General features: G+C 42.3%; 1 long non-coding RNA gene and 4 other non-coding genes across 7 annotated transcripts; all 5 read right to left on the bottom strand.

The window, feature by feature from the left end:
• Positions 1-4,783: 4,783 nt before the first annotated feature.
• LOC146835209 (small nucleolar RNA SNORA35) lies at positions 4,784-4,911 on the bottom strand. The gene has a single exon (XR_014960854.1). It is a non-coding gene; the product is annotated as a small nucleolar RNA SNORA35 (small nucleolar RNA).
• Positions 4,912-4,967: 56 nt separating this feature from the next.
• On the bottom strand, positions 4,968-7,625 carry LOC146835205 (uncharacterized). Of its 3 annotated transcripts, none has more exons than XR_014960688.1 (6): positions 7,567-7,625; positions 6,961-7,048; positions 6,579-6,647; positions 6,140-6,201; positions 5,392-5,453; positions 4,968-5,055 (listed from the first exon to the last, which is right to left on the bottom strand). It is a non-coding gene; the product is annotated as an uncharacterized LOC146835205 (long non-coding RNA). The 3 variants fall into 3 exon arrangements; XR_014960690.1 differs by lacking the exon at positions 7,567-7,625 and adding an exon at positions 7,483-7,506; XR_014960689.1 differs by lacking the exon at positions 7,567-7,625 and adding an exon at positions 7,263-7,455.
• LOC146835208 (small nucleolar RNA SNORD38) lies at positions 5,125-5,195 on the bottom strand. Its single transcript, XR_014960831.1, has one exon. It is a non-coding gene; the product is annotated as a small nucleolar RNA SNORD38 (small nucleolar RNA).
• Positions 5,525-5,596, bottom strand: LOC146835207 (small nucleolar RNA SNORD38). The gene has a single exon (XR_014960832.1). It is a non-coding gene; the product is annotated as a small nucleolar RNA SNORD38 (small nucleolar RNA).
• On the bottom strand, positions 6,282-6,383 carry LOC146835206 (small nucleolar RNA SNORD46). Its single transcript, XR_014960834.1, has one exon. It is a non-coding gene; the product is annotated as a small nucleolar RNA SNORD46 (small nucleolar RNA).
• Positions 7,626-22,185: the final 14,560 nt, after the last annotated feature.

Here is a 22,185-nt window from a genome sequence, read left to right as displayed (position 1 = left end):
GTTCTAGACTGATGTTCACATTTTTAGGTCTCACGCGCAGTCTTGCTGGCTAGATTTAATGATGTGGGGATTTTTCTGTAAGGGGCATTAGGCCCCGCCCCTCTTTTCCATTGGCTGGCATCACCGTTTATGCTAAACAGTGGCCAGCCATTGGAAAAAAGCTCCTTGTGACGTATTCGCTCTGCTTTTTCGGCTGTCCCATTTGGACGGCCTCGCCTGCTTTGCGTTCGTCGCAAAAGATTTCTTATCTTTATGGAGCCATCAAACATGGCCTCATAAAGACAAGAAACCTTTTAGGAGGAGAGACAGTCCAAGTGGTTTGGCAGAAAAAGCCGAGCAAATATGTCATGGCGAGCGCATGTTGAATCCATATTATCCTGTATTTATAGGAAGAAGACGTAGGTTTATTCTTGAATGTTGTGGCACTAGGAAGCTCATGTGGTTGTGTTCAGAATGTATTCTGTCCTATGAGAACTTTGTAAATGTTCCTTGGTGGTCAGGTACATGTTCTGCCCTCTTGACAGGACGTTTTTTTAAAGATTTATACTCCAAAATTATTTCCATGAGTGTCTTCGATCCCACTTGTGCCCCCCTCACACTGAGACTTAGCAGCGCTTTAATGCTGATTTTGAGGACCGTTTGAAGTCTAAGATATGGACACTACGTTTAAGGACATAGAAGGAATTTTAGAGTGTAACTTTGCAGATGCAACAAGTCGCCCTTTTGGAACGGCTCATTCTGTATGCATGAACCCAGCAGTGTAGCGCTCTAGGCCACTAGACCAGTTATTTGATTGCCCCCCATGAACCAAGACACACTTGTCTGTGGCAACTGGACCCCATGTAAGCTTGGGCTCTTAACCCCTTCAGTGCCCATGACGAGCTGGACTCGTCAAGGGCCACGGTGGCGCTGTGCCCATGACGAGTCCAGCTCGTCATAGACCCCGCCCGCTAATTCAACGGCCGGCAGAGGGCGGGGAAAGGGGCGGGCACAGAAGGGGTTAAAGAGAATCAGCAATTGCACATCCTCGGCCAACACCATCGTGGAGAACAGAAGCGTGCCCCTTACAAAATGGCAGCCACACACCCCGGTGCAGACTCCGGTCTGTAGTGGCAGGAGCAGAGTAGGTGACACCGGAGGTACCGCAGTGAGTGCGGGACAGGGGCAGTTGGCTTAGTGTTGCTGCATGACGTCACTAGTTGCCTCACGTATCACAGCACGGTTAGGGCAGGGAGGGATTTGATGCATCTCTTAGTCTTGCCCTGGTGTCACCAGCAGTAGCACCTTATGTCACGGCTCTCGAGCTTTGGTCAGTGGTGAGGCGGGTTAGAATCGTGATTTGTGCAACTAATAGTGTGTGCTTTTGTCTAGCGCAGAATGGACCAACGAGTAGAGACCTAGTGTTGTCCAACTCGGGAGGCCCCAGGAGACCCAGTAGTTGTGTAACCGGTGCTCTATACAAGATCTGGCTTTACATAACAGTGGGACATTGGCTATGCAGATGGTTGTTTGGGCTAAAAGAGGTGACAGTGAGAGCATGCAGGGGTATTAATTATAAATTAATGTATTTTTTAAATGAAGTGTGGATAATTTGCAGAAGAGAAATAGTACAGACCGAGGGAAAGAAATGTGACAGAGTAGACTGCATTCAGACAGAGGAGACTTGTAGGAATGAGAAGCCAGAGCCGGTCTTTAAAAAACACAAGCAGTGGCATAGCCAATACATCTCGCTTTTGGAACCTTAAGTGTTTAGCCATGCAACAGTTGAACAACTAAATGGTCCCAAAAGCGAGACCTATGGGCTATGCCAATGCTAGTTTCTGTTTATTACTGCTCTGTAGTAACGGCTGCACCCGTGCTGTAGCTTAAACATCTAAAGCTAAAGTCGGGTGCCAAGATTGCTTCAAAAGTAAAGAAATGTCTATTTCTTTACTTTTGAAGCGATCTCAGCACCCGACTTTAGCCTAAGATGTTTAAGCTAAAGCACGGGTGCCACCATTACTACATAGCGCTGGGTCAGGCGACACGTAATAAAGGAGGAGATAATTAAAAGTTATGTCAAGTCAGTGTTTCATGCATTTTTATAAGAATGTAGAGATGGCTTTTTGAGCCAGCATGCAAGCTAAACATTGTGATTTGCAATGAAATAGGTCCCACACTGGCGAGAGTTTAAGCTATTGGCATTGTAAATGACAATGCCTTTTATTTATGTTTTAAACACCAAAACATTAATAAAAGGCATCCTTTTCTAACTCCCCATCTTCTCTCTACATAGATCACAGTAGACTTGCAGTTGTGCCCACATCAGGCTTCCCTGCCAAGGAGCCAGATATTTGAGATGGCTTGATCTTTGAGTCTACTGTAACTACAACCTGAAACCTATTTGGCCCCCCTCCAGTTGCCACTTTACTCTCGAGTGGTGATATACCCGTCAGCAGATTCTCCTCCCTGAATCTACATTTGCCCTTCAGGTAGTGAGGGGTTAACCTTCCTGACAGACTACACTGCGCTAACCTGCAATGTCTTTTGGTCTGGGCTGAAAGGGACCCGAGGAGTTGACTTTTGCAGCACTTCTTAAAGCATCTGAATTGTTTTGCAGTGCTATCCTACTTTATTTGGTCAAATGATCCCAGCACTACACCCACCACCTCCACAGTTCTTCCACCTTGCTCCTTACCACCGGCAGCAGGGCTGTTCTAATGTGCAGTATCCATGTGCCTCCTCTCCCCCTGACACTCATGTACTGCAACAAGTCCTTTCCAACCAAATAAGCTGCCCCAGCAGCCTCTTGCTTACCCAGGCTACCTAGCCTCTCCTCCCCGTTAAACCTCACCGCAGTTTTGCGCTCTTTGTGGAGCTCATGGGCAGCCTTATCACAGCGCAACACCTTTCCCAGAATCTCAGTGTGTCGTAGTGTTCAATCAAATACTCTGTGTGAAGGGAAGACAGACCCCACTGACCTGCTTTGCTTCCCCCTTTTCTCTGCAAGGTAAGCTAATTTTAGGGATTTTACACAACCTATGTAGATTTGGAGGGTGGAATGTGATAGTTTCATCTTTCTAGCTCTCTACCAGCCAGCATTAGAATCATCTGGGAGCATGTTCACTTCAGAGGACAGTTGAAAACATGGCTAATTAACAAGATAACTACACCACATCCCAGAAAGACAGCTACACCTTCAAGCGCAACCTTCAGCATAGCGCAACCTTCAGCATACAACCCACAAATGGCAAACAACCAAACTGCCTTCAATATGCAGGTAAGCTAACCTATAGTTCGCCAAGCATTATATATTAATGTATTTTCATGTGTAACATTTATGGTCCACATCAAGACAGCAGCCTATTTTAACTTTTACATTATATATGGCAGATCCGCTACAGCCAATAAACCCAAATAAGACCAAATCCACAGAAAGTGAATCGCTTAAGAGATCAGTAATACACTTGGACATTTCGGAGGACTTTAATCGAGTCCAACACTGCAGGTCCTGGCCCAGATGACATTTACTGACAAACTACTTTTTGGGCACCTCCGTGAACTAACGTTTTTCCATCAGCTTAAGAGGGGAGATTGCCCATCTCTTAGAAGGGGGTCTTATCATCTTTTTTTTTTTAAAGGTATTAGAGACCAGACCACGTTATAGACTCACGAGATGAGTGCCAGCACAGATTATAGTTCAGGTCTTCCATGAGCACATTTCAAATCAGTGATTTTTTTTACCCATAGATTAATAAGACTGATATAGTAAATTTAAAACAAAATATCGAGAAAGGAAACCCTGCCTTATTTTGGAACCAAGGGCACATTTGCTCGAAACTGAAATGTCCAGGAAGGAGTAGTGTGTCAAAGTGCCTTAGAAGGTGGTGTGCAGAATGTAGTAGTATTGTGGAGTATATAGTAATAAAGAAGTGGCATGTATGGAGTGGCAGGTCGTAGACTAAAGTGGCATGGAGGAAGCTTTGTAGAATGGCATATAATTGTGGTGTAGCATGAGTGGTCAGCATGGAATAGAGATCATAGTAGTGGATTACAGGTAGAGTGCAGTGGATTACAAGTGTGGAGTAAGAAGGCGTAGAGTGCATTAGGTCTGGGTGCAGAGTAGATTGCAGCGGCGTTGTGCTCTGCCCTATACTGAATCCCTAGACAGAGTGAAGTATTGCAGAGTACTGTGAGTGGTCTTGTAGGGTGCAGTAGTGCACAGCTGAATGGCATTGAGAGCAGTGGTATACAGCAGGGCAGAGGACAATAGTGGTGTAGAGTGCAGTAGCTGGCATAGGGTGCATTCTTTTGAGTACATTTGTGTATTGGCGTGGTGCAGTGGCATAGAGTGGTGGGGTGCAGAGCAGCACAAAATAGAGGACAGTATGGCAGAGTGCAGTAGCATAGTACCCTACTGATTGCAGTGGGGAAACCTTAGGCAGCAGCATAACCACCCCATGGGCCCACACCCTAAATGACCAAAGACAAAACTAGCACAGGTGAAATTCAGTTATAAAATACACCAATTACTTACTGGATGGAGAAATGATCCTAGTGTGATTAAGAGTCCTGCAATGAAACACTAAAGTGATTTCACATCAAGACACCTAATGCTCGTTAAAAACGTAGAGAAATGATAAACTGAACCAAACAGGCTTGGTTACACTTGTGGACGGGTCCTAAAGCATGGAATTAATACGAATCACCCTGAAAATAGAGTTGGATGGCCAGAGAACGGGACGCTTCAAGTATATGATCCCCACAAAGAAAATGACTGGCAAACATTGGAGCCAATGTTTAATTATGTACCCAACTTTCGGAAGGAGCAAGCTATCCAACAAGCCTGCCCTTTCTGCAAGAAGGGATTTGCTCTAGCACTGGAATGAGACCACAAGGCCAGTAAGACCAGATAGTCACTTGACAGTGCAGCCCACACGGCATGCATAACATCTAAGCCCTCCCAAAAAGTCACAGAACAGCCAATAAAAGATAAAGAAGAAAATTTTATTTGACAGTAAAACAATTGTCGAAGCGCGTTTCAATCTTCAGACAGCAGTCCATGCCAACCAGCAACTGCAAAGAAAACAATGCTTCAGTTACACTTGTTGGAAACAATATCAAAACCCATCACACAGAACAAGTCTTCCTCAGATTCCAAAGTGTCATCGCTTAAATTCAGTAGCAGAACTGGACAAGATTATCCTCACAGGAAGACATTACATGAGGGTGCAACAAGGAGCGGATGACTTACGTACCCCCGAGTGTAAAGGCAGCAGCGAACAGCAATGCAGGATGGCCAAAACCCAACACAGTACTGACGCCCAAACAAGCATGCGTGCATAGCACAAGGCTGTAATATGTGGAGCATAGAACTAACGAGGAGCATAGAACTAACGACAGTTTACTCACCAATTCACTTCCGTGCAAATGGTCATAAGTAACTGATCAGGGTGTTACATTCCAAGTTCTGGCTGCAAAAGAAATAACAAATTATGACTTCAGTGCCCTTTGTCAACCCGGTTAAATAAGAAATTGCCGTTGTCTCCTTCAGTAGCCAAACTGTCATCCATTAAGATTTCAGTAGCAGAACTGGACAAAGTTATCATCAGCAGAAGACATTTCATGGACCGAAAAAAAAGCAGTGGAAGTGATAGCCATATTAAGACATGGGTGTGTGTATATATAGTCAATACGTTAGACCTGGGTGAACAACAAAAGATGGCGGTAGACTTTTCTAATTTAAAAAAAATGAATTAAATTAAAACATTCGACGCCACATTATTTCAAAAACTAAATTAAACGAAAAATATTGAGAACGAAGGAGCAGACGAATGCCCAATAGGAATTGAACACAATATAGGGAGACCGGGGGAGCCCTGCTTACAGATCGCGTGCCCCCTTTTCACTCGATACTTATTCGTGGGCATTGTGAGGCCCGGGCCCGCTGCACAAGTTTTGATCCTAGAGGTCCTGACCCGGTTTTAAAGCCTCCTGGAAACAACTTCTCCTTAAACCCTGATCACTTTCCAACTCTGGGCCCTATTCTCTTCAGCCCAGACAGACTAATAATTAAACTCACTGTCCGCTTGACCTCCCACCGTAGACAACAGAGGGCCTTAGAGAGCTATTACAGGTTGTAGTTAAAGACCATACTTACATTCAAATATCTACGGTCGGCGGCGCGCATTTTCGGGCTTTGTCGGGGTATGAAGGTGCCAGCTAACGAAGGGGAAAAAAAGTTTAAGTAAGATGTCACAAGGCACCGTGCACGCTTGGAGATCGGAGAAGTAGTACCAGGCAATCAGTCAGAGTAACTATGACATTCCTATCACTGGCAGGGGCGAGGGCAGTAAAGACTGCCGTCGCCACCCACCTAAGGCTAAGCTTTCATCACACAAGTTGCCTTGAACTAGGCGCAAGAGCCCCCCCCCCCCTTACTAAATTTACCACCAATCACGGTTCCGGATTAGCGTGCTAATCGCTGCACAGCGCTGTGACGCCAGGCCTGGGGCAGTAATCGCTATATACATGCAACTACAATAAATCAGCCAGATTCGTTATTAGAACGACATAGAGGAGTACAAGTTTGCCCTCACCTTCACATCACGACATGAGGAGGATTCCGCCCCCTGTGCGCCCTAGTCGTGGTGCCTCAGCAACATTCACTGCAAAACAGGAAAATAAGGAGTTAACACGTGTAGGGTAGAGTTCATGCGCGCTGCACCAATATCCCCCAACCAGCTCTAGTGCTGGAGGAAAGTAGGTACAGTACTGTCCTACGTACAGGGCCTCAAGGCGCTAGCATAACTTCATAAATGCATTAAGGCGCAATGCTGCAAAAGCGCTAAGAAAACACACTGGATACGTGTGGAAGGGGCCAGTGCAGCGTTAAACACCGGCCTTCGATAACAGCTAGACCGCCACTGTGTGCGAGGGTGGGGTTAGACCACGCAGAGGAAGCGTTACACTACTACTCACCAGTACACACGCGGTGTTAAGTTTCACGTCCCGGCTCCTTTTTCCTTCGTTCTTGATGCGCTCCGGTCGGAGCCCAGGAAGAGGGGCCCTGCGGGGAGCAAGAACACGACATGAAGCGAATGATGGGGTGGGGGCTGGTAACGCTGACACGCTGCACTGAGTGTTCAGTTCTCCAAGGTTTATCTACACACGAGATTCAGGTTTAATCCGCAATAGAGTTTCATCACTTACACTCAAGAGCACCAAAACCCCACCCAAGATTACAAAACGAGCCATGATCCTGGTCTCTACCCCAAGCGCACCGTTAAATGAATAGAGCGGTGGACCCAAACCCGATAATGGACAAATGCTGGCTAGGGCGGCCCTTTCCAGGCGCAAAACAGCGACAGAAGGCGGGCCTTCAACGGGTGAACCTGCCATGACTACATGAGGCGGCCGCGGTGGCCACAGGGGGACACCAGGAGACATACAGGCACGGGCAGAGTTAACCATCATATCGGGACGAGACACGCATTAACAGACCCCGTGCCGGTTGAACAGGGGACTGTGCACGTGGGCAGACGGGTGCACGTCCTCTCCCTGAACCAAACACCATTCCCTTCTTACCCATTCTGAAGGCAGCAGCGATGAAACAGAAGTTTCAGACCTTCGCAGCCTACTCATATACCAAGGAAGTCTCGCGAGAATTCACGTTCAGTGACGTCACAGAAAAATAGGAGAGTGTCACTGGTCGTTGAGCCTGCGTAACGTGCAAGTTCTATGTGGAATTCACCCGGTTCTCCGTCAAAGGCTGTCTTCGCCACACCACCATGCTCCATCTTTAAATAATACTAGGAAACGTTTACACGAGACTCACTGAGGTGGACATTGGTCAAACTTAAATCAGTAGCAAACGTAGTTTTTAGAAACAAGCAGGAAAATAGATACACATAATCTTGCCGAACATTTTAGATTTTTTTATTTGTAATTGTAAATAAATGTTATAGCAGCAACTAACCTTTGATTGCTGCCAGTTTTTCAAGTTCCATGCATAAATAGATCCCACAGTTTAGGTTGTGTTTAAGGATCTTGATTTCGTAGCGTACTTCACAGCGTATGCTTATTGGACAACCATGCCTACCCCATTGGACTATCCTCTTCAGTGAACCACATAAAAATAGGAAAATATCAATAGAAAGATTTCTAGCACATGCAACAAGAATTTTAGATTCTATTAAGGACATGGAGGCTAGGATTATACTTCTCAATCTTTACTACTCATTAATACAGCAGCCAATCAAAAAACAGTAAAACATTTCCATACTACAAATCCCATGAGGCTTAGAACCACGCCTCCATAAACCTCCATAAACCACCAATCGGAGCAGTGCAATGACTACAAAATAGCAAAGCACTATTTTACTGCCCCTTTCTTTGCAATAAGCAGTCTCTTATAATGCAATCCAAAAAAGGATACAGATCCAGCTCCCAACAGAGAGCAAACTCCACATAACCGGGTCCCAGAAGAGACAACTTTTCCATGAATCTCCAGAATTCAGTTGTGTTTCAAATCCGTCCCTAAAATCAAAAATAAGTTTGAATACTGATGGAGCAGGTAAAACAAGATTTTGTATATCTCCTCTAAATTGCATGAAATTAATTACATAATCATTCTAAAATTAATTTACATAACATGTTTGAAGTGGAAGTGGTACTAATCAACATTTACACCTTGATAAACATAAATACACGTGGGACTAAATTGCTAATTGTATGGCAAAGTAAAATAATTAATAATGGTACGCAAACTAACCTTAGATAGTGTTAAATTAGTGAAATTGCAGGATTTATATTGCTTTGTGATTGTATTGTGGCTTAAAGTTATCGTATGCTAAGTATTATCGCTTTAAATGTTGCTTTAGCTAGGAAAATACTGATATGTAGTGGGATTAGTGTGGGTTTAAACATTAGAACCTTCATTTCTAAATTGTAATTGCTGTTATGTCTATTTTTGCTTAGTTAACATTCGGGCCTATTAGGCCGCAGTACTCAAGATGGCGTTCTCTGAAGCAGATGCCACCATGCGCGCGATTATATCTGCGCATGCCCAGATACCTCTGGAGATCATGAGGTGAAATGAACTCCTGACATCGTGTTCCCTGCCAAGGTCGATGTGTTGGGGACTTCACCGCAAGCCAGAAGATGAGCGTATGAGAATCAAGGAAGTGACAAATAATGAACCTGTCAATAGGACCCTTTTGCCTTGAAAAGATACATTTGTCGGTCCCCGCATGGGAATCGGAGGACACTATGCAGAACCAGTTTGCACTGGGAAGAGTGCAATGAACTATTGATAACCCCAAACTGTCCAATCAGAACCGTATGAATGTGAGTGAGTAGAATAGCAATAGGTTTTCTTGTGAAACTCTGGCCTTAATTCTCAGGAGCATTGTAGTCTCCACATGTATTTTATCCCCAAAGAAATGGGTTTGCCTTTTGCTTGTTAGAAGGGTAAGGTAGAGGGAAGTGCTACTTCATCGGTGAAACGAAAAATTCTGTGGTAGGGTAGAGGTAAGCGCTGCCTACTGGAAAGACAGAATTCTTGTGTAAATGAACAAAGCTATCGCCTTGGTTTAGCGAAACAGGCAATGTAGATGTGTTTATGTTGTTACCAACAGATGTTGATTAAAGAAAACTTAAGAAAAGTTTGCCGATAAATTTTGTAAAGGAGCGGTCAGCAAGAGCAGGAGTAGTGGGAAAGGCAGACGACAGAAAGACCGCGCTGGGATTGGTCAGTCGTGGAAAGACGAAGCTTTCACTGATTGATGCGTTAGTGTGAGACGCACTTGGATTGGAGAATTTCAAGAGTGACGTAGACGCTCTGGATTGGTGCGTTAGTGTGTGTCCCGCTAGGATTGGTCAGAAAACTGAGAAGCCGTGAAAAGGTGAATTGCGGAGCTTCATTGATTAAGTGTTTGAAAATTAAAACAAGATGTATTACGATCCACCTGAAAAGGAGAAAAAGTAATGGTTTGGAAAAATCAAAGACCTATTAAAGAAAGATAAGCCGATTGTAACTAGTGAAGGATAGATACTTCCTCCACCGAAAACGCCTGCATCCTTTATGGTGGCGAAATATGGTTATCATACATGCATTTGGTTGGAAAATTGGGTAAAATATACCAAAGATGATGAAGTACTAGCGTTTCCGGAAAATGGTTCATTTAGTCTAGCTGTACTAAGGAATTTGAGAGATAGAATGATGAGATTGGAACTGAAACCCAGACCTACCCAATTTGAGGCTTTGACTGAATGGGAAGAAGAGATGTATGAAAGAGAAAGGCATCGGAGTGGAAGAAGGTATAATTATGTGTTTGGTAGATATTATGGTCAAGAAAGCCATGATGACAGAATGAGAAGCTGGCGTAATGCGAGCATGACTGAAGGCATGTTTCCTCTGAGAAGTGCTGGAGATACAGGTGGTAGAAAATGTACAGAAAAAAGAAATAATACGGAGTCAGAAGGTTACAGATATGGAGTGAGTGAATTTGAGGATTAAGTGCTGGAGGACATTTTCTATTAAAAAAAACCTCCATATCAAGAGGATTCTGCGATGGTGACACCAAGTGCACCACCAAAGGAAACTGTAACAAATATAAGTTTTGAACAAATGCCGAATACATTTTGGAAAAATAATCCATTTAATGATTCAGAAATGCCACAGACAGTAAGAATGGATAATGAAAAATCTGTTGAACTAGTTAGAACAACCCAGGAATTAACTGAAAAGATTAGAGAATTAACAAAGAATATGGAACCAGTGACTGTGCCTGTAACTATAGGACCAATGATACCAGTTTTTGATAAACAAAAGGATAATGAGCATTGTTTAACAGTCCCGTATAATGGCGGTATGCAAAAGGAGAAAGAAAGGAGTAGTTCAGGAGAAAATGAATGGAAGATTACTGCAGGAATATTAGGATTAAGTACACATAAAAATTTGACTGTAAACCAGAGTCCAGCAAATAAGACACCTATGACAACAGAATCAGCCACAGAAACCCGAGAGAAAATGGTAGATAAAATGAGAATAGCGACAACCCCTGTAGGACCAACATCTGAAGAATTAAGTGATTGGTTAAGAAGTTTGCAGAAAAAGGATACAGAACCACAACCTTTAGATGTGGCGAAATTAAAAGTAACTTTAGAAGAATTAATTGTAGGAACTATTCTAACTGAAAAATTAAAAGCATACCAAGATGAAGAATTAATGTTTATGTGTAAAAGCATTACTTGGAGAGCAAGGACTTTGCATCAAAAGTTAGAAGAGACAGCGAGTGAAATGGGAATAGATTTTGAAAAAATAAGGTCATTGCAGAAGCCATACAGAGTAGATTTTACTGAGAAAGACATTGAAAATTTGAATACGGCAGGAAGGTTAACCCAAATTAAAGATTTGATTGCATTATTAAGAAAATGGGGTGATGTGGATCGATGGAAAAGTAGATGGTTTAGAAGGAGAGAGGAAACTACAGATAAAGCCTCTCTAGCTTTCCCGATGAGAGAGAAAGAGCCAGCGGTAACAGAATGTCCCATGAGAGAAATTGCTGGAGGAGGATATGTACATGTTCCATGGACTAGACAGGATATTTTGTCATTTACAAATGATTTTCCAAGGTTGACAGGAAAACCAGTTGAATGGTATAGACAGGTAGATAGGTTTGTCAAACTTTCGAAGGTATTATGGATAGATTTGAATGGTCTTTTTGACATAATTGTGCCTGCAGATTTATGGACAGAATGTAAAATTACTATCGATTGGCCAACTCAAGAGTACCCTAGGGATCCTAAGACAGGAGCCCCCGATCCAGAAGTAATGAAAAAGTATCATCAGATAATTACATTTCTGAAAAATAAAGTACCTCCAAAAGAAACTGATTGGGTAAAAATTGATAGAACTCACCAGGAGGTCAAAGAATCAGTGCATGCATATTATGAAAGATTACTATTGGCTTTTAAGCAATACAGTGGAGATGAGAAACTAAGTGAAAAGGATTTGAGTAATTTTGTTTGCAGATTTGTTTATGGTTTAAGGCCTGAAGTTAGTGAAATGATTAAACAACATACAGTAGATTGGCCAAATAAGAAAATAGATGAAATGTTGCAACATGCAAAATATTTTAGTGATGAAATTGAAGCCAAACAATGCAAATTGAAGGAAAAGGCAATGTGGGCACATGTTAAAGTAGCGGAGCGACAAGAAGCCCAGTTAATTGAACAAACCAGTAGAATAGGGCAAGCAAGACAAAAACCTAATATTGGAAAGGGAAAAGGGCAGATTAGCATAGATGAAGCTAAAAAGAAGTGGCCATGTCATAATTGCGGAAAATTAGGCCATTGGAAATCCGAGTGTAAATTGCCACCGAAAGCTAATGGTGATAATTCATCATTGAATCCACAGGTGCACAATGAGGTGAGTTGCCAACCGCCGCAACAGCAGCAGGTTGTTACCCAACAGTGTCAGGTGTCAAGGCCACCTTTTCCACAGAACCTAAATCCTCAAAGTTACAGTAATGAGACAGGATTCTACAACGAAGAACAAGTAACAAAGCTACCGCGCGCTGGTACCATTTCGCAGTATTGGCTGCAATGCGATGAAAGTGAGTCAGAGGAGAGTTATTGACGGTGCCTAGGAGAGGAAGAGGAGTGCGTACTTGGCGCAACTCTAGAAGTAGACCAGACGGGACCCTTTGTGGATGGAAAGGTGAATGAAGTAAATGTTACTTTCCTTGTGGACACTCGTGCTACTCGTTCAACTTAGATCAGCTGAAGTAAAAAATCTTCCTCTCTCTGGTGAGACAATCCAAGTGGTTGGAGTTTCTAATAAACATATTAAAGCCCATCTTACTGATCCTGTAAAAGTTAGAATAGGGAAATTTGCTGATATGCATCACTTTTTAGTATGTGACACTAGTCCTGTAAATGTGTTAGGTAGGGACTTACTTTGTAAAATAAATTGCACCATCTTTTGTACACCTGATGGTATAGCTTTTGAAACTCCAGATGATGATGTTCTTTATAGAATGACAATGGCTAATCTAGAACCAGAAATTACTGATGCTTTTGTTGTATTTGATCCAGAGGGAATACCTCAGGAATTAAAAGAGACAGTGAAAACAGAAGCGTGGGATTTCACAGGAGAAGATGTCGGATTAATGAAAAGGGTAGATCCTGTGAAAATAACTGTAAAAGAAGGAGTAAATTACCCGAATACTCCTCAGTACAAGTTGACACCAGAGATAATTACAGGAGTAACACCTGTAATAGACAGAATGATTGAACAAGGAATTCTAAGAGAGATAATGAGCAGTCCATGTAATTCACTGATCATGGGTTTGAAAAAGCCAAATGGGACTTTTAGAATAGTGCAGGATTTAAGAAAGGTGAACAAGATTGTTGTTCCTTGCTGTCCCATTGTGCCAAACCCTTCAGTAATTCTATATCAGATTCCCCATGATGCAGAATGGTACACAGTCATTGATTTGTGTCATGCTTTCTTTTCTATTCCATTGCACCCGGATAGCCAACCAATTTTTGCGTTCCAGTTTGGCGAGCGTATTTTGGCATGGTGCCGTATCCCTCAGGGGTATACAGAAAGTCCTTCAATATTTAATCAGATCTTAAAGAAATCACTGGAAGATTTGAAGATGCCAGAAAGTTCAGTGCTAGTCCAATATATCGATGACCTATTAGTGGCATCAAAGGTGCGAGAAGCCTGTGTTGTTGACACAATTGCACTGTTAAATCATTTGGCAGATGGAGGACTTAAGGTATCACCATCAAAATTGCAGTTTTGTCAGAAAGAAGTACAATACTTAGGTCATAAGATTGAAAAAGGTCTGAGAAAAGTAACATTGGATAGGATTAAAATCATTAAAGCAATGAGAGCCCCAATGACACAGAGAGAAGTCAGAATGTTTCTTGGAATGGTGGGATACTGTCGCCAGTGGATTAGTAATTTTTCTTTGATTGCAAAACCATTGGTGCATTTGACAAAGAGTGATGTGAGAGATCCAATTGAGCTGAATAAAGAAGAGATGAAATCTTTTAAACAATTGAGAGACAGCTTGTGTGAAGCACCGGCTCTTGGAATGCCTGATTATGAAAAATAATTTGAGCTTTATTGAAGTAAGAGAGATGGATGTGCTCTTTCCGTGTTAGTGACGAGACATGGAAGATTGAGACGACCGATTGCCTATTTTTCAGCTGTACTAGATCCAGAAGCTGTAGCGTTGCCTGGATGTTTGAAAGAAGTAGCTGCCACATGTAAGAGCTTAGAACAAAGTGAAGGAATTGTAATGGGATATCCTGTGAGAGTGTTTGTTCCACAGGATGTGGCAATCCTTTTGACAAGGAGTGAAACACAGTTCATGACGCATAGTCGTCTAACTAAATATGAAAAGGTGATTTTGGGTGCTACAAATGTGAATCTTGTAAGATGCACTAATGTGAATCCATCGACATTACTGCCTGATGCCTTGAATGTAGAAGTGAAGGATAACTTTGATCATGATTGTCTGGAAGTGCTTGATTTTTGCACCAAACCACGTCCTGATATAAAGGACATGCCTTTGAAAGAGTTTGACTATGTGATGTTTGTAGACGGGTCATGCCTGAGAACTGAAGAAGGAATTTTGGGTGCAGCATTTACTGTGTGCACTGTTGCAACCGTCGTGGAAGCATCTTGTTTGAAAGGAGTACGATCAGCTCAAGTTGCCGAATTGTTTGCACTGATTAGAGCATGCAAGTTGGGAAAGAATTTGCGAGTCACTGTGATTACTGACAGCCAATATGGGTTTGGAGTGGTGCATGACTTTGGGCAGATTTGGTTGCAAAGAGGTTTCTTGACGTCGAGTGGAACTCCAATTAGAAATGCAGGAATAGTTGGCAAGTTACTTGAGGCGATACAGCTGCCTAAACAGTTAGCTGTCGTAAAATGTGCAGCGCATAAGAAAGGAATAGATTATGTGTCAGCTGGTAATGAATTTGCAAATGACATTGCCCCATACTGTGCTCGAAATCAGACCTCATTGAATAGTAACAGGGAAAAGGAAATGGATTTATGTCCCTTGCTTTTTACTAACACAGTAAGTACATGGGATGAGGTGAGACAGTTACAGGAAGCAGCAGGGGAAGAGGAGAAAAAACAATGGATAAAATCAGGATGTAAAGAAAAACAAAGGTGGTGGCGTTCCACAAGGGAAATATCCGCACCTTCAGTTTACAGTTAGATTATTGTTCATTTAAAGCGTAAAGAAAATATACAACAACGGTGCCCCACCCTAAGAGAGCCTACCACCAAACGGCTCTAGTGGCACGGAATACAGAAATTTTCCGAGCAACAACTTACAAACATAATATTAGGGTTACTGTGGCACACCTGCAAGTATTACATAAATCTCAAAAATGTGGAGATCTGGTTTCTAAGCAACATAGGGTACAGTATTGCCTTAGCTTCTTTCCTACTCAACAAGATCAATTGACAAGGATTTCAAAAACATAAATTTGACACCATCCAGTTCAAGTATGGGACCGTGATTCTTTATTCTGTCCTTTGTTTGAGTCCATGAAGACTATTCATTAATTTTTTCATAAAATATTCTCAGCACATTTTTTTTTTTTGAAACTCTGTTTATTGAAATGATAACAAGTCTGTCATGCTTACAAATAATTACTTCATACGGCACAAAGGTACAAAAGGGCTCGGAGGCTGACACAATTTTCCCCGACTCACTCGGGATCCATGCAATGGTATCTATATCATACAGTGTTCTTCGGGTGTGGGGACCTTCGGTGGCTCACATAGTCCTCCCCGGTAATCATTCCATTTAGTCCACAATGCAATCCATTTTTGAGGGCATCCCCGAGCAACATAGACCGGTTTCTCCCTCAACATACACCAGTCCATGTCCTCCTTCCACTTCTTTAGTGTGGGTGGCACGGTGGCCCCACATGCCTGTGCAATGTTACGTTTAGCAATCATCTGCCCTAAGGTGACCCACAGTCTCCCCCTCACACCCAGATCAGTGGGCTCCCAGACGTTCAATAGGCATCTCTTGGCCTCAGGCCGCAGTGGAACCTCCCAAACCCCACTCATGCAATTCAAGACTTTCCCCCAGTAACATTGAATTTGCGGGCATTCCCACAGGATGTGCATGAATCCGCCTTCCATCCCACACCGTCTCCTACAGTGCCCATCAGCGCTCCTGCCCATCATCAGCAAATGTGTCTCTGAGAGGTATGTCCTGTGCAGGATTTTTAGTTGGACTAGGCGGAGTTTGGCGGATATGGCTCTCAGCACATTTTTGCCAACATGTGTTTCGTCTTTCCAAAGACTTTATCAAGGCCATTAACATAAACGGGAGAATATCCAATGAAACTACAAACTTGTAGCCATTACGATCTATAAGGCTATGTAAATATATTGAAGGCTGGTTCCTGAATAACAAGTCTGAAACTCTCCTCACAAAGTGAATAGAGCGCCAAAGTTAGATTTTCGGATATTTTTTAAGATAAGTGGGTGCAGAAATCATACGCTGCTACCTATCACTTGACGAACAGTAGAAATAATGAAACGCCAAAGTGCGGCTTCCTACGTGCTAGGAGATTTCTAGGTGCAAATAAGGTAAAGTGCCACCCAGAGAACGAAAATAGCCGCATACGCCAATCCGCGTGTCAGAGTACCCACAAAGTACTTTGTGGGTACTCTGACACGCGGATTGGCGTATGCGGTTATTTTCGTTCTCTGGATGGCACTTTACCTTATTTGCACCTAGAAATCTCCTAGCACGTAGGAAGCCGCACTTTGGCGTTTCATTATTTTTACTGTTCGTCAAGGAGAGTTTCAGACTTGTTATTCAGGAACCAGCCTTCAGTATATTTATGAAAACATTAATGAATAATCTTCATGGACTCAAACAAAGGACAGAATAAAGAATCACAGTCCCATACTTGAACTGGATGGTGTCAGATGTATGTTTTTGAAATCCTTGTCAATTGATCTTGTTGAGTAGGAAAGAAGCTAAGGGAATACTGTACCCTATGTTGCTTAGAAACCAGATCTTCACATTTTTGAGATTTATGTAATACTTGCAGGTGTGCCACAGTAACCCTAACATTATGTTTGAAAATCAGGATGTACACAACGGGAAGTAGACAGAGTTTGGGTTTACAGAGAAGGAAGACCAGTAATGCCTGATAGCATGATAGCATAATCTCTACCATGTACCATGGTCAAGCACACATTGGAAGAGATGCCATGATTAGACGTTTCAAACAAACTTGGTATAATGCAAAATTCCATCCTATAGCTGAGAGCCTTTGCCAGAGATGTCTCAAATGCCAGCAATTTAATCCAGGAAGGAAAACTATGGTGAGCTTGGGAACCATAGGATGGGAGGGAGGTCCTTTCACTCGTATGCATCTTGATTTCATTGAAATGCCCTCATGCAACAGGTTAAGATATGTACTAGTGATTTTTTGTCTGTTTTCTCATTGGGTTGAGGCTTACCCGACCAGAAGGAATGATGGAGTTACTGTAGCGAAACTCCTACTGAGAGAGTTCATTCCTAGGTTTGGTTTCCCAGTAACAATTGAAACAGATAGAGGAAAACATTTTCAGAGTGAAATTACAAAACTGATTTGTGAAGCATTAAAAGTACAACAAAAATTGCATTGTGCCTACCGACCAGAGGCTTCTGGAGGGTAGAACAGATGAATGGCACCATAAAGAACAGATTGGGAAATATGTGTTTAGCCACAGGTCTTAAATGGCCAGATGTCTTGCCTCTTGTCTTAATGAGCATTCGATCAATTCCTGATAGGAAAACTGGTCTGAGCCTCCATGAAATCATAATGGGCAGAGCAATAAGACATGTTTTCATTCCTGTCAACAAATTGCTGCCTATATCTGACGACTTCGTCTTGAACTATTGTAAAGGACTGGCTGATATGGTACATTCTGTGTTTCATCAGGTTGGACCAGATGCGACCACTCGTGAAAAGAAGCTAGCTCACGATCTGAGCCCAGGAGATTGGGTCTGCACAAAAGTACACCGAAGAAGAAATTGTTTGGTTCCACGCTGGGGAAGACCACGTCAAGTGATTCTGACAACGACAACTGCTGTGAAGTATGCAGGGGTGAAGAACTGGATTAATGCCAGTCATACACTTTGAGTCCCAAATCCGGAAGACCAATCTGCAGAAGAACATCGAGAAGTATCAGATACCAGTTGAGAATCCGAATCAGAAGAAACTAAAACAAGACAAGAACCAGAAGCAGAAGCAGATGAACAAGGTCCAAATCAAATTATTGGTCAAGAAAATGTACCATTAAGACGACGCCTTGAAATTTCAGATACTGGCTCTGAATCTGAGACAGAACAAGCAGGAATACGAAGAAGAACTAATCATGAAACAGGAGAAACTGAACACGTAATCTTTGACAAAGAAATCCAGAGTACAAGTACAATAGAGATTCCTCCAGAAATTGTAGAGATAGAAGGAGAGGAATTAGATACAGAGAGTGAGGGTGAAGTAATTGCGGAAGAACCCTGAGGAGGTTTAGGGACACAACACAAACAGGTAGAAAAAGGGTCAGATAGTCAGCAGGAAGATTGTGTGGAAGAAACGCGAGGAGGGATATAGTCTGATAGTGAACCTGAAATATTGAGAATAAAATTAAAAGAAAGTGATATCCAAACGGAGACAGATTCAGAAGAAAGTGAAGCAGAAGATAAAGGGGGAAGAAATTTGAGAAAAAGGGCTTGGAAAACCGAACGAGATGAGAAAAGAACTAAATTGAAAAGGCCAGTGAAGGAAGATACTTGGCCCAACAAAATCAAGAAATTGAGAAACCGACTGACAAGAATAAAGCGTAATAATGCTAAACAAGTGAATGAAGTGTCCAGTCAGGAAAAACAAGAGGACACGGATCAGAAGCACTTGCAATGTACAAAAAGGATAAAAAGGCCTAACCAGAAGTACAAGTCACCGGAATGGACATATGTGGCACTTCCTGATATATAAGAAGAAGTTGATAGCCAAGAAAGTCTGAGTGTGACTGTGCAGGAAGTGGACAAGGAAGAAGAAGGCTCGGAAATCCTGAGAGTATTATTGACTGACACCAGAGAAGAAACGGATGATCAAGAAATTTTGAATGGAGATTGTGAAGAATGACCAGAAAGAACCAAGTAGGCAACTAAAGCCTTAGGTTTAGACAAAGAACATTTTTGAGGAAAGAGGCTAAGTCAAAAGACACTGATTATTGACAACATGGCAAACACTGAAAATAAAAATCCAACATGTGGATTTTTCCGAAGATGGTGTAGAATGTGTTTTTGTTGTACAGGATTATTAATGCTTGTTTGGATTATATTGGCAATAACTGTTTTATTTAGAATAACATTTGAAAACATAGACAGACACTCAATGAATGGAACCATTGGTCAACACTCTGATGACAGTCATATCACAAAACCGGTAGATAGAACAGAACTTCACAGAGATAAGTCTATAAATGATTTTTCTAAGAATATTTTCACAAAGCTATTATATGAGTACGTGTAAACAATGGATGTTAGAGATTGTTATGTCTGTATGCAGTTGCGTGCATCTGTATCTGAAGGTGTAACTTATCATCACCTTCCTTTGACACATGGGATGACTTGTAGTGTCCTAGCAAGTTTGTTTTATAAAACAGGCAAATTAGAATATTATTACACTGACATAGATAATATTTCCTCACAAGTTCCAGTAGTTCCTGAATTAAACAAGGTGAAGCCTGGTAAAACTCTTAGCGAATTTTTCTTAGAAACAAGAAAACTAACTTTAGAAGAAGTGTTTAAAAATAACCTTACTTGTAGTTTAAGAAAAGAAGAGAAAACTTTCCTGAATATGGTGGAAAGGAGGAGAATTGAATTGCAAAAGAAGGTGACTGGGCAAAGAAGGGAAACACCATTTTGGGATGTTGGGAAGGAAAATCATTTAAAAAGAGAAACAAACCCGGCAATGGCTTTAGATTGGCCTCAGAAAGGGAAATGATGCATAAGTAGAGATAATACTGTATATGACAATTACTTTGTGGGTGCAAGTGAGTGCCAGGATTTATACAAAATCATGGGAGGATGGGGATTTAAAGGAGGAAAAGATCCGATATGCCCCGGAATATATTACATTTGTGGGAACAGAGCTTATTATAGGTTGCCGGACCATTGGTATGGAACTTGCTATGTAGGCCTGGTCTTTCCAAAAATATTTCATGTGGAAAGGGGAGAAAATGGATTGCATGAAATAGATAGACATCTAACATGTAGAAGGAGGGAAAGTTGGTCAGAAATTATCGGTGATATTTTTGGAGCATTGATACCAGCAGTTGGAATATCTCTGAATGCACATAAAATTAGAAAATTGTCTACAGTTTTGGATCGTTTATCAACAAACACAGCAGGAGGGTTCTTAATGGTAAATACTGAAATGGTTGCCATGAGAGCTATGGTAATGCAAAATCGACTTGTCCTTGACATTATAGTGGCAAAAGAGGGAGAAGACTGCGGAATGCTGAAAGTACAACATTGCTGTACTTACATTCCTGACAAAAGTCAGACTATAAAGAAATATATTAAGAATATAACTGAATTGCATGAAGAAATTGTTCCAATGGAGGTTGAAGGTGTATGGGAGGAACTTGGTAAAAGAGATGCCATGATTAGACTTTTCAAACAAACTTGGTATAATGCAAAATTCCGGCCTATAGCTGAGAGCCACGTGTCCGATTGAATTTTTAACCAGTTGTTTAAAAAATGCATCAACCTGCCCCCCCAGGGGATTGAAGGAAGAAAAGGATGAATCATTACCTAAGGACTGTGTGTCACTGTTTCGTAAGCCTCTATTGACACCTCTGCTATTCTCGGCACTCCCCTTAAACACAGAAAACTGCGTTAAAGGGAACGACATTTACAAGGCAGAATTAAGCCAAAAAAGTGGCAAGGAGCTTATAAATAAGCCTCTCAGTTCTAATTGATGGAAAGAAGTGTGTGAGTACAGTCTGACATTCATTTGAAGTGTCTTGGTGTGTGGATATGGCTGAAGCTGCGTCATAAACAAGTGTGTGGCTGCATTTACTCAAGGGTGTAAAAGAGCTCGTAGCCAAGTACCACATATCTGGGGTTAGACTAACGCATTTTATGCTGGTGGTAGCATCACCACACTAAGATGCATGAGTCACACATGTGTAGCCCTCCAGGAACCACCTCGAAGTGCACTCTAGTAGGAGGCAAGCTGGAATGTTTAAGCAGCGAGCACGCTCTGCTGCTTAGCTGCATGCTCAGCTCTATTCTCAGAACACTGTCGGTGTATTGATTTTACTTATATTCATTACATAATTATACACCAACTAAAATGCGCCACGTGCTGGTGCCATATAATAATCACTGACCATCACCAGGAACTTCACAAGATCAACTCAAGAGCGTCGGCCGGCAAACATCATGGTTTAAGCCAATGAGAATCGACCCATGGCTCAAAATTACAGCTAGTTGAGTGAGGACCTGTGCCTAGGAGGAGAGGCGGAGGCATGTTGTGGCTTTCTGGAGATTGGCTGCTTTAGTTTGTAAACAGGCCATGATAGCCATGTCACACTGGTATTGCACAGTACACAGGTATCCCTGCTCCCTACCAAAAATAGACTCACACTTGTTGTTTTTCGTTTTTAGAGAGTGGCATAATATGAAAAGTGCATGCAGATTTGGTAATACACATCCTTGTGGATTTTTCAGTTGTTCATAATGAATATCAGGGTTTCTGCTACAGCACCTTGTGGAAAATCCCAGGCCACCTCTTACCTGTTGTATGTCCATCAAAGGCACTACCCACAAGTGACCGGTGCAGACACAGGCGAGCAGCGGCTTTGTTTTTTACATGCTACGGCCCCCATCGCTCAGCACTACAGACCAGTCTCTCTGGCGTGTGGTCCTGCATGACCATGCGCAGTTCTTTCTACTATGGAGAGGTCGTGCTGGCAGGACGTCTTCTTCCACGCAGCCTGCAGTGCTGGGGGACTGCCAAGCCCCAAGATCAGCCAGGAATGAGGAAAGAATGAGCTTGTCATCTGCTCATATATCTGTCTGTATCCGGGGTCCCGGCCGCTGTAGAGTTAAACAAGCACCAGCAGACCTGCCTCTGAAAACT

Source organism: Triturus cristatus, chromosome 4_2 (assembly GCF_964204655.1).
Source record: "Triturus cristatus chromosome 4_2, aTriCri1.1, whole genome shotgun sequence".
Classification (NCBI taxonomy): domain Eukaryota; kingdom Metazoa; phylum Chordata; class Amphibia; order Caudata; family Salamandridae; genus Triturus; species Triturus cristatus.
The sequence above is the reverse complement of the archived record's forward strand: the minus strand, read 5'-3'. Positions and strand labels throughout refer to the sequence as shown.